We start from the raw sequence: 16,858 nt of genomic DNA, 5'->3' as shown, positions 1-16,858 counted from the left end.
GAGGGAGGGAGAGGGAGAGAGACTCTCCCCTTTGATGCTGCATAGAGCTGCAGGCAGCTCCAGGTAGGAAGGAAGGGGAGAAGGCGGAGAAGCTACGTGTCAGGCTTTCTGCTCAGGCTTTCATCGTCATGATTTCCAATCCAGAGTCAGGTCCAAGAAGGAAATGGAGCCTTGCCAATGGAGGGGAGGAAAGGTTGAGAAAATGACTTTAAATGGAGAGAATGATTTCAAGACCAGGCATAGGTTGAGGGAGTGATTGTTTCTCTCACAGTCTCCTGGGAAATGTGTCTCACTGGGTCACGTTGTGGCTGCCTCTCAGCTGGTGCTACCCATTCTCCCCTACTCACTCTTAGAAGAGGAGGAGGATTCGCGAGAAGGCGCCGGGAAAGGCTGAATGTTCTGTGAAACCTGAGTCGTTGGACTCTCGGTCATATCAATCAACCAGTCAATGGTATTTGAGTGCTTACTATGTGCAGAGCACCTTACTAAGCACTTGGGAGAGCCATATCCATTTAAAATTCATTGGCCGTTACGAGAATCTGGAGTGGGTGGTGGAGGTGGATGAGATGGGCTTCGAGGAAGGGAAAGAAAGGGATGCGGGGGGGTGGAATGGTACAAAAGCGGCACTGGGGCACGAGAAGGAAGCCGACACCTCCTCCTTTCCCAGTGAGTCTGGGGGAGTGGAAGAAGAAAAGACCACCTCTGGAGAGAGCAGTAGGGGGGAATGTGTAGTCTGAGAAGAGCCAGGTTTCAGCGATGGCGAGGAGGAGAGAGCGGGACAGGAACAGGTCGAGGAGGAAGGGAAGCTTCCCCATGATGGAGCAAGTGTTCCACCGGCCGCACTTGCTTGAGGCTGTGGTGGGGCGGGTTCTGGGAGAGAGGGTGGCACGAGGGGTGGGGAGAAGTTGGATGGGAGTGAGTTGAAGGGCCGGTACAGGGGGAGGGCTACGAGGGGTGGGGCTGGGACAGGATGACAGGGATGGGGTGGGGGAGAGAGGTGAGGATGGCACGGGGTGGGGGGGTGGTTAGGGTGGAGGGGAAGGTGGAGGTATGGTGCGAGGAGAGGACTGGGATGGGCTATGTGCCAGGAACTGCATATTATTATGGTATTTGTAGATAAAATTCAAACAAATAATAACCTGAAGAAGACGCGATAAAAGCAACCCATTTCTGTATAATCTTTTCATTTTTTTTCTAATGGTACTTGTGGTAGTTTAAGTGCTGGGGTAGATACAAGATAATCAGGTTGGACAGTCCCTGTTCAACATTGGGCTCACAGTTTAAATCAGAGGGAGGAAGATTTAATCCCCATTTTACAGATGAGGTAACTGAGACCTGATCTTTCTCTTTCTCTGCAGTCTCGAATTTCCTCCTACCCTCCGGACATTCGGACATTTCTACTCGGATGTCCTGCTGACACCTCAGTTTAATTGCCATATTGTACTCACACAGGAAGGACTCAATAAATACAACTGAATGAATGAACCTCAAAATTAACATGCCCAAAAGAGAACTCCTCATCTTCCCACCCAAACCCTGTCCTTCCCATGACTTTCTTATCACTGTAGACAACATCACTATCCTCCCTATCTCACAAGCCCATGACCTTGACATAATCCTTGACTCATCTGTCTCATTCAACCCACACAGTCAGTCTGTCACCAAATCCTGCCGGTTCCACCTCCACGACATTGCTAAGATGTGCCCTTTCCTCGCCACCCAAACTGCTACTTTGCGGATCCAAGCATTATTCTATCCCTCCTTTTTATGGTATTTGTTAAGCGCTTACTATGTGCCAGGCACTGTACTAAGCGGTGGAACAGATATAAGCTAATCAGGTTGGACAGCGCTTAGAACAATGCTCGACACATAGTAAGCACTTAACAAATACCAACATTATTATTATGTCCCACATGGGGCTCACAGTGTTATTCCCATTCTACGATGAGATAACTGAGGCACAAAGCAGTTAAGTGACTTGTCCAAAGTCACATACAGCAGACAAGTGGCGCAGCTGGGATTAGAACCCAGGTCCTTCTGACTCCCAGACCCATGCTCTATCCGCTAGGCCACGCTATTTCTCTTGACTGATTTATTGATTCTCTTGACTGCTTCTTGATTACTGAATCAGCCTCCTAGGTGATCTCCCTGCCTCCTGTCTCTCCCCATTGCAGTCCATTCTTCACTCTGTTGCCCGGATCATTTTTCTACAAGAAAGTTCAGTCCATTTTTTCCCACTCCTCAAGAACCTCCAGTGGTTGCCCATCCACCTCCGCATCAAACAGAAACTCCTTACGGTTGGCTTTAAAGCACTCAATCACCTTGCAACTTCCTATCTTACTTCACTGATTTCCTACTACAACCCAGCCGGCACACTTCACTCCTCTAACCCTAAGCTACTCACTCTACCTTGATCCCGTCTGTCTCACGGCCGACCCCTCACCCGTATCCTGCCTCTGGCCTGTAACTCCCTCCCGCTTCACATCTGACCAAGACTCCCGTCACCTTCAAACGCTCATTGGAGGCACAGCTTCTCCAAGAGGCCTTCCCTGATTGCACCCTCATTTTCCCTCCTTCCTCTCCCTTTCCCTTGCACTTGGATCTGTATAGCGTGGCTTAGTGGAAAGAGCACGGGCTTGGGAGTCGGAGGTCGTGGGTTCTAATCCCGCCTCCGCCACTTGTCCCCCGTGTGACTCTGGGCAAGCCTCTTAACTTCTCTGTGCCTCAGTTACCTCATCTGGAAAATGGGGATCGAGACTGTGAGCCCCACGTGGAACAACCTGACTACCTTGCATCTACTCCAGCGCTTAGAACAATGCTTGGTACATAGTAAGCGCTTGACAAATACCCTAATCACCATCACCTGTACCCTTTATTCGCCTCGCCCTCAGCACTTACGTACATATCCGCAATTCGTTCTTAGGTACGTCTACCCCTCTAAACTGTAAATTCCTCGCAGGGAACATGTCTATCAACTCCGCTATATTGTACTTTCCCAAGTATTTAGTACTTTGCTGAACACACGGTAAGCATTCAATAAATACCACTGACTGGATGATAAGTGGCTTGCCCAAGGTCATAAAGCATACAAGTGGCGGAGCCAGGATTAGAATCCAGGTCCTCTGACCTGGTTCATTCTTGAGGTAGCGGAATCCTTGTGATGCTTCTTGCCAAATCCAAAGGTTTCTACTCCATCCTAATCCTCCTCGACCTCTCAGCTGCCTTTGACACTGTGGACTGTGTTTGGTAATTTCCAGTGGACCGTGATTGACTGAACGGATGCTTGATGATGAGTGCCATACACTTAATAAATAACTGTGAGGATAATGGTTCTTGTCGAAAACATTTCTGTCGATAGATCCCCTGGTTGTCACTCGAGAGCAGAATTATGGTTTTTAAGTGCATTCCCATCATGTGGGGGAGGATGTAGGAGCAGAATCTAAAAACACTGAAAGCAAGCGTAATTGGTCTCTCCCCAGTGACAGCCTCATAAACTTCACTAACCATAAAAGAGACTTTATTAATAATAATGATGATGATGATGATGGTATTTGTTAAGCGCTTACTCTTTGCCAAGCGCTGAGGTAGATACGAGGTAATCAGGTTGCCCCATATGGGGCTCACAGTCTGAATCCCCATTTTACAGATAAGGTAACTGAGGCACAGAGAAGTGAAGTGACTTGCCCAAGGTCACACAGCAGACAAGTGGCGGAGCCGGGATTAGAACCCACATCCTTTGACTCCCAAGCCCGTGCCCTTGCCACTAGGCCATGCTGCGCCTGTCTGTGTGCTTTACACACAGTAAGTCCTCAATACATACAATTGAATGAATATTGTACTCTCCCAAGAGCTTAGTCGAGTGCTCTGCACACAGTAAGTGCTCAATAAATGCAACTGATTGATTGGCTGGCTCATCCACAAAGCTTGTGTGGATTCCCTGGCCTTCCACTGTACACTCACTCACTCATTTGGGGAGCTCAACCGCTCCTCTGGCTTCAGTTGCCACTTGTATGAGAATGACTCCCAAATCTACTTCGCTAGCCCCAACTTCTAACCTGTTCTGCAGTCTCCCATTTCCTCTTGTACCCAAGACATCTCCACAGCCAGTACCATTATCTTGAAATGGCTATTTTAAACTCACTGGCTGGACTACTGTATCCGTCCCCTCACTCCGCCTCTCTCAGACTTTGAACTTTCTTAATTCCCATCTGGCTAATGGTTCCCAGTTCCCTCGTGGGCAGGCGACAACCTTCTTGCTTCTGTGGGACTTTTCCAAGGTCCAGTGGATGCTGAATAAATATCACTACGGGCACAGCCCATACAGCTGTGATATGTTCCCCCAAAATGTAGACACATCACAAAAGACTGAATATTTTTTCCTTGGGAACTTACGTTCCGTTCCAGAATCAGCCCTGACATGACGGCTGGGTCCGAATGCTAAGTAAAAATTAGACTGCAAATTCTTCCCCGAGTCTTTCGTTTCCTCCCCTTCAGCGATCCTAGGGGTACTCTGAATTCTGCCCCCTCCACCTCTTCTCCCTAATTCCTCTCTCGCATTCAATCGCATACTTGATCACTTATTCAGCTCTTTCGCAACGACCTATTTATATTACTATTAGTTGTATCTATCCTTGTTCTTCTCTCTGCTCCCGTTATTTGAAAGTCACGGCGGTCCGTCTCGTCAACTAGACTGTAAGCTCCACACGGACCGAGAATGTGTGCTTTGCTTCTGATGCCCTCCTTCCCAAACCCATTCCTCCGATCTCTCCCAGCACAGCAGACAACACCATCATCCCTGTAGTAGTAATCTGGTCTTCTGCTGTTGAGTCGTTTCCGACCCCAAGTGACTCCATGGCCACATCTTTCCCAGAACACCCCACCTCTACCTGCAATCATTCTGGTAGTTTATCCATAGAGTTCTCTTGGTAAAAATAAGAAAGTGCTTTACCGCTGCCTTCTTCCGCACGGTAAATTTGAGTGACTCTCTCTTGTGCCCAGCACAGGTGAGTTTTGACTTGTAGCAGATGGCCTCCCACTCGCTAGCCGCTGCCCAAGCTAGGACTGGAATGGGTAGGCCTCTGCTTGACTCTCCCTCCCGTAGCCGAGACTGGTAGAGGACTGGAAATTTTAAAGCGCTCAATCACCTTGCCCCCTCCTACCTCACCGCTCTCCTACCACAACCCAGGTCGCACACTTCGCTCCTCTAATGCCAAACTATCACTGTACCTCAATCTCGTCTCTCATATCCTCTTCATATCCGCCAATTCCTCTCCCCACCTTCTAAGCCTTATTAAAGGCACATCTCCTTCAAGAGGCCTTCCCTGACAAAACCCTCACCTCCTTTTCTCCCACTCTCTTCTGTGTAGTTCTGATTTGTTCCCTTTTTTTCTCCACCCCCAGCCCCGTAGCCCTTATGTACATAGCCATCATTTATTTATTTCTCTTAATGTCTCCCCGCTAGATGTAAGCTCGTTGTTGGGCAGGGAATGTGTCTGTTGTACTGCACTCTCCCAAGTGTTTAGTACACTGTTCTGCACACAGTAAGCACTCAATAAATACGATCGATTGATCGATCACACTCATTTACACTTTATTCGTCCTGTCACACTTCTGCGATCAATACTTGCCCGACTGTTCTTTCTCTGCATTCCACGATCCATAGATAATTTGTCTGGTCTGGTCTACCCCACTAGAATGAAAACTCCTTGAGGGCAGAGACCACAGGTCTAGCTTTTGCTTTACTCCCAGACACATGGGAGGCATTCAACGATTGACTGATTTGCCAGTGCGGCTGCAGTGTGGGGGAAGGAGGCTTTGCTTATGGTCAGGAACCAGGCCGTTCTGGAGGTGGCGGGCCTGGACTACCTCTACCAAGAGATCCGCCACTGGGACTCTCACCCAGCCCTGGGGGACGGGGGGAAAGGTGTGGCTACTCCTCTCTCCGCTACCTAGCTGCCCCGCAGGCGGGTTCAGGGAGTCTCGGCACGGGCCTCACCATCTCCACGGTGGCCAGGCCCAACTCTCCTGCCTAAAGGAGGCCTTCGATCTTAGGCCAAGACCACGTTAAACCATGCAGACGAGATGAGAATCTGCCTGTTTTCAAATTCCCGAGGAGATTCCCAAACCTCCCTCAATAGAACCGCCAACTCTTGCTCTGCCACCTTACGGCTCTATTACTGCCAGGAGTCTAATGCCCCATGGCACGGTGTATGGCACGCCGTCGTCACAGCACACCCTGTTTTCTCTATGGACAGCCTTTCTCTTTCCGGGTACGGAATATGTGAAGAGTTAACTGGGAAAACGCTTATGCATCTTCTAGACTGAGAGCTCACTGTGGGCAGGGAATGCATCTACCAACTCTGTAACGTCGTACTCTCCCAAGTGCTTAGTACAGAGCTCTGCACCCAATAAGCGCTCAATAAATACGATTGGCTGATTGATTATGCTTCTTTCGGTGGTGAAGCAAAGATTAATACGTGACATATCCCTTCTGATTTTGAAATATTGCACTTTTATTATCTTTATTAGAAAAATCGTTTCTCAAGATAGAAGTTACTAATGTTCTAAGTGGCTCTTTTCTCACAGTTTGTAATTAATTTACTTTTTTTTCCAAACAAAGAACTCAATTTAGAATAAGTAATGCAACTGTCACTAAAGAAATGAATGATAAAATAAATGTCAGCTGCTCTAATTCCACAATTCCCAAGTAATGACAATTAATGAAATACTCTTTCCCAGGGGGACTGGTTTTAAGCAGTAGAGAAGGAGCAACTGAGCTTTTTAAGATTTATTCTCACCACCAAACTGCATCTCTCTTCATTATTAACCAAAATATAATTAAAAGTCGACATTTAAAAACAAACATTGAATCAGACTGGAACCCCCTCCAAACAGAACTTCTTCACTTCTCCTTTGAGGGTTGACAGATTTCCAGATAAGTATGTATCTGCGTTTCTATCTCCTGCCCAGCAATGAACTTATCTGGAAATTTGTCAACCCTCAAAGGAGAAGTGAAAAGATTCCGTTTGGAGGGGCTTCCAGTCTGATTCAATGTTTGTTTTTAAATGTCGACTTTTAATTATATTCCGGATAATAATGAAGAGAGATGCAGTTTGGAAGGACGATTCCATCTCTTGAAACAGGAGAAGAAAAACAGACTGTTACTTTAGGTTTTACTGGAGATACTGAGTTGTGTAAATATTCCCTGACCCTTCCAAAAATAAACAACAAACCAATACAGACACAGTCGACCCCCGGACTGCAACCGAAATGTATTAGAATTACCCTAGTGATTTATGGATTGTAGACTGTCATATTCTTAGCCCCACACAAATGATCTTTTGAGGAGGAGACTGGCCAGTAGTTTTCCTGAGTCTTGCGGCTCACCGGTTGCCTACTCAGAAAATCGAGGTATCGAGTTAGTAGGGATCCTGGGATCTCCCGTGGTCCGAGAGCCTATTTCTCCCAGTGCAGACCGTTCAAGCAAACGCAGAGCTGTCCAACGCAGAAGCTGCGGGCTCGCTGTGCACAGTGGGGTCACCTAAGAGGAGCTACCCAGGCTGAGATACCTCAGATTTCCTGGGGTCTTTTCTGAGGTGGGTGATCCTGCTTGTGCAGCCCCACAACTGAATACATGTTGTTTTTCTGTTCTTGCTCTCCCTTCTGCCTCGCTCTCGCACTTGGATCTGTACCCTTTAACCCCTTGATATTCACTCCACCCTCAGCTTCACAGCGCGTCTGTACATATCCTTAATTCGTTTTAATGTCTCTCTCCCTCTTTAAATGGTAGGCTCTTTGTGGACAGGGAACATGTCTACCAACCCGGTTGCATTCTACTCTCCAGGGGGCTTAATATAGATAGAGAATAATATAGAATTAATATAGATCTCTGTACACAGTAAGTGTTCAAAAAATGCCACTGACTCATTACATGACTTCCTCCAAAAACTTTGGAGGTCAGAAGAATGTCTCAGCTTTCTCCAAACACCACACCCTGCCGGCGGCCGTAGATGCACTTTTCTGTCGAGAGGAGAGACTGACCCACTTATTCCCTCGCAAATGCCATGCGTTTTTCAAGCCTCGGCTACGGTTTTGCGAGAGACTCGACAGAATGAAGAGAGCCTAAAAGGGCAGAAGCAGCAGAGTTGGATGAAAATATTCTCATTGTTGGCAAAACCCAAATCACACTTTGGCAAGTCCGTGAACACACTTCTGTGCTATGCTACAGCATGCTAATTAAACTCATACAAACAAAAGGGCTTATCCGTAGATTGATGCAGCTTAACTTCTTTTCATCACTAAAAGGTTTATCAGATCCAGAAAAATCCTAATCTTATTAGGAAAAAGCCCGATCAACAACTCCAACCGGGCAGGCCATCGCCGCCATCACCCCACAGATGCGGTTTGCGGAGCAGAAAAGCCTTTCTCCAATGAAAGTAGCCAAATGACGGAGATTAAGGGCCTCCTTCACCTCGATCTACAATAACGTGGCTGGAAATTCAGATAATGTCCCCTTACTAAAATCAGACCTCCCCGCAAAAGCCTTCCCTGACTAACCTCTCATTTCCCACCTCTATTCACCCACCCTTCTGCACTGCCTATACACTTTGATACTCACCCTCCCTGCCTACCCACAGCACTTAGGTGCAGAACTTTCTACTCGGCCCCTTTCCCTACCTGTAATTTTACTATAATGTCTGTCCCCCACCAATTCCCCTAGGGCCGAGATCGTATCTCCCGATTCTACTGGACTGTACCCTCCCAATAGCTTAGTATAGTGCTCTGCACACGGTAAGTGCTCAGTAAATGTCCCTGACTGATTGACTGGCATTTAAACACCACAAGGGAAGGATGATGAAAATGGAAGTTTATGGTTTACAATAAAATCCACAATCCATTCCTGGGTAAGACAAGGGAACACGAAACCAAAAGGGGGAGAAACTTCAGTCTCCCCAGAGGAAACGAGACCGTGAGCTCGTCTCTAGGCTGTGAGCTCGTTGTGGGCAGGGAATGTCGCTGTTGTTGTACTGTATTCTCCCAGGCGCTTGGAGCAGTGCTTTGCACACGGTAAACTCTCGAAAAATACGACTGAATGAACTAAACTCCCTCCAAGTGAAGCTCTGGAAGGCTGAGTTAAACAAAAATGGGGTTTGCAGCACTGCCGGGAAGAATCTGTTAGCGTCAGAATGACCATCCATGCTGACTTTTAAAAGTCAAAGAACGCAGGGGGATGAAGGGGGACGGGGAGGGTCACGGCATCCTCCCCACTGTCCATTCTACATGAAAGATGAGTACTAAACTATGTAACTTTTTGGGCATTTCTTTCTTTTTTTAAAACCCTTTAGTATGTAGCTGGGCCAAGTGTTACTCAGGGCTTTAAGACAGGAAGGAAGATGATCATACAAAAAAAAGAAAAAAGAGACAAGGCCTCTTAGGAACTGCTAATGGTCTGTGAAAAAGCTTGGGAACATGGGATGTGGCTGGCTCAGAGTGTTTTCACTGGTGAATGGGCTAGTAGGAGGCTCTCGCTCCATTTGTTACATAGTACCTTTCAGAAGAGAGCCCGGTTTGAGTATTTCAGGAGTCGTGGGCAAATCCATCTAATGCTCAGTGACCATTTAAAATGCAGCCAAGTTTGCAAAAGCTCTGCATTGCAAGATCTCTATGACGATTAGCGACCAATTTTTTCTCTGAAAAAGTCATCGTTCCTCTTCTACAGAAGAGCTTTTCTAAAGGAGAAGGGGGCTCGTCTCCCCACCGCCTACAAAATACTGGCATATCTATCTTGAACTTGAAAATATAGATAAGGGAAATTAAGAGCTTCCTCCCTCCCAAACCGCTTTTTAATTTCTGGTAAAACTGCCAACGAGAAAAATATATCAATAATCTGTTATCGATGCATTCTTTACGCATGCGTTAGCTATTTCTCTGAATCCCAGACCTGGGCTTCCACTGGTTGGCCCCACTGCTTCTAGGCTCCCAGAGAACTTCTAACAGCTGCCCACCCACCTCTGCATTCAACAGAAACTTCTTACCATTAGCTTTAAAGCACTCAATTAGCTCGCCCCTCCTACCTTACCTCCCTGATCTCTTATTACAGCCCAGACTGCATACTTCGCTCCTCCAGCGCCATCTTACTCACTGTGCCCCGATCTCATCTACTCTGCCGCCAACCCCTTTCCGAAGTCCTCTCTGTGGCCCGGAACTCCCTCCCCCTCTACGTACGCCAGACCACCACTCTCCCCACCTTCAAAGCCTTTATTAAAATCACATCTCCTCCAAGAAACCTGCCTCGATTAAGCTCTCTTTGCCCAGAAGCGGCGTGGCCTAGTGGCAAGAGTGCGGGCCTGGGAGACAGGACATGAGTTTTAATCCCGGCTCTACCACTTGGCTGCTGTGTGACCTTAGGCAGGGCACTTAACTTCTCTGTGCCTCCGTTACCTCATTTGTACAATGGGGACATGTGGGACAGGGACTTTGTCCAACCTGATTTGCCTGTATCCACCCCAGTGCTTAGAACAGTGCTTGGCACATAGTAAGCACTTAATAAATACCATCATCATTATTATTATACTCCCTCTCCTTTCTGTGTCACCTCTGCACTTACATCTGTACCCCTTAAGCCTTTGATATTCACCCCACCCTCAGTCCTACAGCACTTCTGCACTTTATGTAATTCCATGTCTGTAATTATATTAAAGTCTGTCACCCCTCTATCAATCAATGGTATTCATTGAGCACTTACTAGGTGCAGAGCACTGTACTAAGCACTTCAGAGAGTACAGACTGTAAGCTTGTTTTGGGCAGGGAATGTGTCTACCCACTCTTGTACTGTACTCTTCCAAGCGCTTCGTACAGTGTTCTGCGCACAGTAGGTACTCAACAAATAGCACGGATTGATTGGCTGGTCGATGGCAGGCTGGGGAGGCGCCAGGGACGACGGGGTGGCCTGGGAATTAATGGTTTAATGCCCTCGGTGCCAATTCAGGGCTGTAAAGGCCCCTCTTGCCCCTATGACATTCTTGACCCCTCTAGGATAGCAAATCTTGGAGGTCAACTCAAGGAAACAAAAAAAATCTGCAACCAAATCTGGATTCATTTCTCTGTGAAAACAGTGAAAAGGGCATGGGAACCAGAGGACCTGAATTCAAATCCCAGCTCTGCCAATCGCCTGTTCTGTGACTTTGACCAGAGCCTTGAGGATCCCCCAAACTGGAAGGCAGAGGGAGAGGCGGTGAAAAAGGATTTTTTTTAAAATGGTATTTGCTAAACACTTGCCGTGCCAGGCACTGTACTAAGGGCTAGAGTAGATACAAGATAATCAGGTTGTCCCACGTGAGGCTCACAATCTTAATCCCCATTTTACAGGTGGGGTAACTGAGGCACAGAGAAGTTAAGTGACTTGCCAAGGTCGGGCGGCAGACTCCCAGGCCCATGCTCTTTCCACTAGGCCACAGTGCTTCTCTAATTGGATTGGTAAACGGGACAAGAGGAGAACTAGGAGAGTGTCAGGAAAACCCAAGTCTGGTAGTCTTTCCAGGAGAAGGGGTTGGACCAAAGTGGCTTAGGATATAGTAAATCCAGTAGAGTCCTTTAGGCTTGGCAAGGAAGACACATTGGGTTCTTGCCCAGTGTTTAGTATAGTGTTCTGCACAGAGTATGCACTGAATCACTTTATCTACTACTTACTACTATTATTTGTGAAAGGTGTAGAAGCCAGATTTTAGAATGCCAAAAAGAGAGCTGGAGGAGAGGAAGTGGGAATGGGCAGGAACAGGAGGAGGAAGATGGGGTGATGGCTGGAGGTCACAGTGGATCCAGATTATTTTTTTTAGGCTAGGAGAGATATCAACATGTTCAAAGGCAGAGGGTGACAAGCCACTAGGGAGTAAGCATTTGAAGATGGTGGTCAGGGAAGGAAGAAGAGTGGGCACAGGTGATTTCGGGAAGATGAGAAAGGATCTACTTATAAAAATATATATTAAGAAAAGAAGATTCTAGCGGGTAGATGGATAACACATTGCTCTGTATCCCAGGAAGACCATTTGATTTTGCACGAGCTGCGACTTCCCTTAAGCTTGCTCAGGCCCCGTTAAGTTAGAGAGAGAGTGAGGAACAAGGCTACTTCAAGCCTTAGTATCATCTCCCTCAGTACTACCTAGATCACATATGGGGCATCACTGAACCCGTGAAACAAACTCTTTTTTTTTTTACATTATATAGCTCAAAATCCATCTTTTTATCTATTTCTGGGTGCTTAGCATACACTGTGGGTATGACATTAGTTCTTAATTCTGTCTGCTCCTGGAGGTAGCTGGGAATGCTATCTATTTGTGATTAATTTGTTTTCATAATATTTTGTGTTCCGCAACCTCGGGCATTTGAGCATATGCACCTGAAAACGAAACATTATAACAAATAGCATGAGGCAATCAAATTAGGTAACTACCTGATATATATTTAGTTGAAAAGTTGTTCAAGTTTAATTTACAAGTTACCATTCGTCACACCACTGCCTGACCTTCGCTTCTTTCCATTTCCCAACTCCTGGAAGATGGCTTTTTCCTTCTTCTCCAATCCCTTTCTCAATTTAGCTCCCAAATCAGTGGCGCAAATCAAGTTTTCTCTTCCCTTCTCTCTAATTTATGGCTCTAAAGCACTCAGTCAGCTATCTCCTTCCTACTTATCCTCGCTCTTCTCCCACTACGATCCAGCCTGCACATTTTGGTCCCCTAACACCAACCTTCCCCTCTCAGGGTCGCACCTGGAGAGTTTCCAGTCCTCTACCAGTCTCGGCTACGGGAGGGAGAGTCAACCAGAGGCCTACCCATTCCGTTGCTAGCTTGGCAGGTGGCTAGCGAGTGGAAGGCCATCTGCTACAAGTCAAAACTCACCTGTGCCGGGCGGCGGCGGCAGGGGAGAGAGTTGAGGGCGGAGACTCGAGTTTACTGCGTGGAAGGAGGCAACGGTAAACCACTTCCGTATTTTTACCAAGAAAACTCTAGGGATCTACTGCCAGAACAACTGCAGACAGGGAGTGGGGCGTTCTGGGAGAGATGTGTCCGTGGTGTCACCATGGGTCGGAAACGACTCGACGGCATAAGACAAAACACCAACCTACTCACTGTACCTCAATCTTGTCTCCCTTCATCGTGGCCCCTTTGCTCACGCCCTCTCTCTTACCTGGAACTCCCTGCCCTTTATTGTCCAGCAGACCACCACTCTCCCCATCTTCAGAGTCCTGCTACAATCATATCTTTAGACCATAAGCTCATTACGGGCAGGGAACGTATTTGCTAACTCTGCTGTACTGTACTCTCCCAAGCACTTAGTACAATGCTCTGCACCTAGTAAGTGTTCAGTAAATACCATTCATTGATTGATCTCCACCAGGAAACATTCCCCTGACTATCCCCTCTTTTCCCCCTCCCTTCTACGTCGCCTTATGTACTGAGGTCGGCGGTTGCCTATCAACCTTCATATGAAGCAATAGCTCCTCACTATTGGCTTCAAGGCTCTCCCTCACCTTGCCCCCTCCTACCTCACCTCTCTTCTCTCCTCCTACAGCCCAGCCCGCACACTCCACTCCTCTGCTGCTAACCTCCTCACTGTGCCTCGTTCTCGCCTGTCCCACCGTCGACCCCTGGCCCACGTCCTACCTCTGGGCTGGAATGCCCTCCCTCCTCATATCCGCCAAACTAGCTCTCTTCCCTTCTTCGAAGCCCTACTGAGAGCTCACCTCCTCCAGGAGGCCTTCCCAGACTGAGCCCCCTTTCCTCTGCTCTACCCCCTTCCCTGCCTCACAGCATTTGTGTATATTTGTATATATGTATTATTCTATTTTATTAATGATGTGTATATATCTATAATTCCATTTATCTATTTTGATCCCATTTATTCCTGTCTACTTGTTTTGTTTTGTTGTCTGTCTCCCCCTTCTAGACTGTGAGCCTGTGGGTAGGGATTATCTCTATCTGTTGCCAAATTGTACTTTCCAAGCTGTATACAGTGCTCTGCACACAGTAAGCGCTCAATAAATACGATCGAATGAATGAATGAATGAATAGTAATAGTATCTATTAAGAGCTTTCTGTGTGCAGAGCACTGAACTGCCATGATGGGAAAGAGAATATAGGTGGAAATTAGACATGGACCCTGTCCCTTGAGGGACTCACAATCGCTGAATAGAAAGAGAGGGGAGAGTAGGGGAGGAGTGGCGACAGATACACTGGGAGCAACGAGACACTAAAACAGCATAAGGGAGAAGGACAAGTCCACAATACACAAAAGAAAAACAGAAGACGGCAGGGAGCTGTGGCTAGAGGAGCAGAACTTCTCCTGGCGATTCAGAGCCCAGAGCCACGGCTATGCAGTTACTAGCTTTCCTGTGATTCTGTGAGGCTTCCCGCTGCAGGTGCTGTGCTCTTTCCCGCCTGGGCAGTGGAAAGCAGGATGGGATCAGTGGGGGGGGGGGGGGGGGGGGGTTGGGTGGTAAGACGGAGGGGAGCCGGTGTCCCTCCCCTCCACGGTGAGGGGAGCCGAGAGCGGGCCGGGAGGCCAGGCTGAAAAAGCCGCACGTTTCGCTCGGCTCCGGAGGTGAAGAGGGGCCAAGGTGAAGGGAGTATGAAGAGGTAGGGCGGCGGCTCTTATACCTGGCCCGGTGTGGGCAAAGAATGCTGGAGGCAGAGAAAGAGTTCCTGGGGCAGATCGAGGGAGTGCAAGGCGCTCCTCTGACTCAGCTGCGATGGAAGAGGCCCGTACCCCCAAGCACGTTGATACTCACCCCACACCACGGCACTTACGTACACATTCATATGCTCTGTTGCTTCCCCGACCTGTAATTTAGCATAATGTCTGTCTCCCCTCATCTGTAAAATGGGCATTAAATCCTACTCCCTCCTATTTAGACTGTGAGCCCCATATGCGACAGGGACTGTGTCTAATCTAATTAATTTTTTGCCTATCCCAGCATTAAAAGCAGTGTTGGACGCAAAGTGCTTAGCAAATACCATAAAGCAAAGGGCAGGACTCATGTCTATGAACTCTACCAAGTGCTCAGTACGGTGTCCTGCACAAGGTAAGCGCTCAATAAATATCACTGATTAAGGTGGTTTTGTTCCTCTGTTGGGTGTGGGCGAAAGGGGTAATGGACATAGAAATGAAAAACGTGGCTACGTTGGCAAACAGGTTTTGACTTCTGATTTGATTGATTACAGCATTTAGCAAGCGCTTACTGTGTGCCAAGCACTGTACTAAGCACTGAGGTAGATACAAGATGATCGGGTCGGACACAGTCCCTGTCCCACATGGGGTTCACGGACTAAGCAGGAGGGAATAGGATTTAATCCCCGTTTTACAGATGAGGAAATTTAGTAAAGTGACTTGCTCAAGATCACAGAGCAAGCATGTGGCAGAGCCGGAATTAGAACCCAGGTCCCCAGACTCCCAGGCCTATGCTCTCTCCTCCAGGCCCTGCTGCTTCTCATGCGGCACCACGTTCAAAATAATAATGAATAATGGTGGTATTTGTTAAGCGCTTAATATGTGCCAGGCACTGTTCTAAGTGCTGGGGTGGAGAAGCAGCGTAGCTCAGTGGAAAGAGCACGGGTTTAGGAGTCCGAGGTCATGGGTTCTATCTAATCCCGCCTCCGCCACCTGTCAGCTGTGTGACTTTGGGCAAGTCACTTGACTTCTCGGTGCCTCTGTTACCTCATCTGGAAAATGGGGATTAAGACTGTGAGTCTCATGTGGGACAACCTGATTACCCTGTATGTACCCCAGCGCTTAGAACAGTGCTCGGCACATAGTAAGCACTTAACAAATACCAACATTATTATTATTATTATTATACAAGCAAATCAGGTTGGACACGGTCCAAACTGAGTCAAAACCGGGGCCCGGCAGTCAATTACGGCAAGTAAATGCTCCGGCCATCCACACTGTTGAGGTGGTATGTGACCTCATCGGTCGTCCCTGCCCCACCGACATCTCGGCCTTTGAAAGGCTGCCAGGATTGCAGTCCTGGAGCGGAGAGGTGGCAGGTTAGCTGGCAAAACCAATCAGCTTTCAAAGAGATCTGAAATCCGGAACAGCGGTGCACAAGCACTCAGCCGGCTAGAAAAGCAGAAAAATAAAAATCCCGGGTTGAAAAATCAAATTCGTTTTTAATAGACACATACCCCTAAGGAGGGAATTCTTTAAAAACATATTTAGCCTACTGGCCTCACCCCATGGACCTTCTCTGGAGCGGCAAGAGCAGCGTTAATGATTTATCCTAAGTCATATCTTCCCTGCTATTTTTTTGTTCGTGAACTTTCAGGGACATTCATCAAGCAGAGCTCACAAGTGCCCAAATAAGCCTCTCCTCCAGCAGGAGGTTCATCCTGTCGCAGCCCAGCCCGCTGTCTCACTCCTCAATTTGTTCCTCACCTCGCCTCCTCTTCCCCGGACTGCCTCGGTCACTGTGGGAGCACGCATTTTGTCGTCAGTTGGATATTGGCTTGATTTTTTTTTCTCTCCTGCCAGCTCATCCGCCTCCGATGTCATTACTATCTCTTCTTCACTAGAGAGAAGCAGTGTGGGCTCGGGGAAAGAGCACCGGCCTGGAGTCAGAGGACCTGGATTCTAATCCGGGTCTAGCTCTTTGCCCGCCTCGAGACCTCATGCCAATCACGTAACTTCTCTGTGAGTTTCCTCATCTGGAAAGTGGAGATTAAATACCTCTTCTCCCTCCTCCTTAGACCGTGAGCCCCTCAGGTAAACTAGTTATCCTGTATCTACCCCAAGGCTTAGTACAGTGCTCGGCACATAGTAACTGCTTAACAAATGCCCCAATTATTATTATTAACAAGGGTTTTGA

General features: G+C 47.7%; 1 protein-coding gene and 1 non-coding gene across 2 annotated transcripts in view; one reads left to right on the top strand and one right to left on the bottom strand.

The window, feature by feature from the left end:
• Positions 1 to 16,858, bottom strand: part of FARS2 (phenylalanyl-tRNA synthetase 2, mitochondrial) — a 281,243-nt gene that overhangs the window by 157,717 nt on the left and 106,668 nt on the right. The gene's annotated exons all lie outside the window — the stretch shown is intronic.
• On the top strand, positions 12,746 to 12,883 carry LOC114807710. Its single transcript, XR_003755785.1, has one exon. It is a non-coding gene; the product is annotated as a small nucleolar RNA SNORA7 (small nucleolar RNA).

Source organism: Ornithorhynchus anatinus, chromosome X3, assembly GCF_004115215.2.
Source record: "Ornithorhynchus anatinus isolate Pmale09 chromosome X3, mOrnAna1.pri.v4, whole genome shotgun sequence".
NCBI lineage: Eukaryota > Metazoa > Chordata > Mammalia > Monotremata > Ornithorhynchidae > Ornithorhynchus > Ornithorhynchus anatinus.
This window is presented reverse-complemented; position numbering and strand designations above follow the sequence as displayed.